We start from the raw sequence: 2,011 nt of genomic DNA, 5'->3' as shown, positions 1-2,011 counted from the left end.
TCTCCTCTCCTCTCCTCTCCTCTCCTCTCCTCTCCTCTCCTCTCCTCCCTTCTCCTCTCCAGCTCCTCTGAGAGCTGGTGGGAGCCGGTCCAACTGGGCTCTGCTGAATAAAGATTTCTGTTGTTTCCATGGGGTTAGCGTGAGGTCAGGATCGCTTGCCCCACCACCCATGTGTCACCTCCCAGACCTAAGAAAAGATCGAGGGACACTCCTCACCCACTGCTTCACACTGCAGATAAATAAGATCCATGTATCTTGGTTCCATCTGTTTCTCTCAAAGTCCCTGAGGAAGACTGCAAGCGGGACGGGCTACGAGGGATGTCCCTGAGGGGCCCAGAAGCTGGCCCAGGCTGTTGGTTTTCACACCATATTTCGTGGAACCCTAGGTCCACAGGGGTGCTTTGGGGGCTGTTGGGAGTGGTGCAAGTGGGTAAGTAAGGGTACTCTGGGTCCCCTATTTAAGCAGACCAAGCCATCTCCTACCTGGTGTGTACCTCCAGGCATAATCGGACACCTGCTGTGTGCAGAGCCCCAGATCAGGTGGCAGGTGAGTGCCAGGAAAATGGAGGTGACAGCTCTTGTCCCCTGAGACTTTGGAGAGGCATGGACAGACACCCCAAAGGCAGGAGAAGGGGTCACAAATATGAATCAATGCAGCCAGTCTGGTCCTTGGGCTACGCTATCTTGGGTCATATTCATATGCTCGATTTCCCCCAATCAGACTATCATTTTCCAGGGGACAAGGAACACCTCTCACCCTGCAAACATTTCTTCAGCACTTACCATATATGTCAGACATGAGAAAGGCTTACAGTCTCACGGAAGAGAGACCAGCAATTCCAGGAAGAGGTCATTAATTTTCCTTGGGTAGTGGGGCCCAGGGAAGGTGTTAGTAAGGAGGTGAAATTTAAACTGCATCTTGCAAGAATAGCAACTTTGGGTATACCTCGTTGACTCTCCTGAGGGGTCCAGGACAGCCATCAAGGATGCCAACGACACGAACTTCGGGGAGGGATGAATGAATAAAAGGCACGCGGGACATCCAGGTGCTGGTCTCTGAGGACCTCCTGGAGGGAAGAGTTTGGAACCGGGTTTTGAAGGAGAAAGAGCCTGGATCGGCTCCGAGGAGAAGGGAGTGTGTCCAGTTTGGGATCATGCCAGCAGCAAAGGCAATTAAGTGAAGCCAGCAGGGCTTGAGGCAGAAGCTGGCAATAAAGGGAGGTGAGGGAAAGCCAGTTAAGCTCGTGTACAGGGAAAGGCAAAAAGAAATAAAGGTATTCAAGGGGAAGCTAGAAGAAAGAGGGAAATGGCTGGGGGCTGGGGGTTTGAATCCGATCCAACTGGGGTGCTCCTGGACTCAAGGTAATAGACCATCAGAAATGTAATCATGGAGGGGATCCCTCTCTTCAATCACGACCTCATCACCCCTCTGCAAAGCAGGGATCCTGCGTTCTTCCCAAATGACCTCTGGCTGACACCTCTCTTTCCCCTCAACCCCAAAGTCTGGGTCCCCTGGAGGAGCTGGTGGGGGTAGGAGACACCCGGGTAGGGGAGGGAAGTGGCCGGAGGTGGGGGGGGGGGGTGCTGGCTTGGCCTGCAGTGTCTGTCAGCTGTGACCCACATCTGGGGCTTCTGGGCATCTGACTTGGACACCCCCACTTCCAAATTGCGCCTACACAATCCATCACCAGGTAAAGGCACAGATATGTACACAGGGGGAAGGGGGGCCATCACCCGCACACTCACACTCCACAAATGCAAGAGTCCCCAGGGCCATCTAAGGGGAAGGCTGGGTGTCCCGGGTTGAGTAAGCGAGGTGGCTGGCAACGCGGTTTCCCTTCCGTCCTCCCGGGGAACCCGTGCCTCGGCTTCCTTCGCTCTAATAATGTGAATGAACCCTGGGAGAGGAGGCGAGAGCGCGTGCGAGCGCGGAGAGGGGAGAGGAGTGGGGGAAGAGAAAATCCGGGCCTGGGGGGGAGGGGGCGGAGGGGGCGGAGAGGGGCAGAGAGGG

The 2,011-nt window shown here is 55.2% G+C and overlaps 1 protein-coding gene across 1 annotated transcript in view; it reads left to right on the top strand.

Annotated features, from left to right (window-relative positions):
• CACNG4 (calcium voltage-gated channel auxiliary subunit gamma 4) overlaps positions 1-2,011 on the top strand; it is an 84,528-nt gene that overhangs the window by 25,913 nt on the left and 56,604 nt on the right. The gene's annotated exons all lie outside the window — the stretch shown is intronic.

Source organism: Panthera uncia, chromosome E1, assembly GCF_023721935.1.
Source record: "Panthera uncia isolate 11264 chromosome E1, Puncia_PCG_1.0, whole genome shotgun sequence".
In the NCBI taxonomy this organism is placed as follows: Eukaryota; Metazoa; Chordata; class Mammalia; order Carnivora; family Felidae; genus Panthera; species Panthera uncia.
Note: the sequence above shows the minus strand (reverse complement) of the source record. Positions and strands in the feature narration are given on the sequence as shown.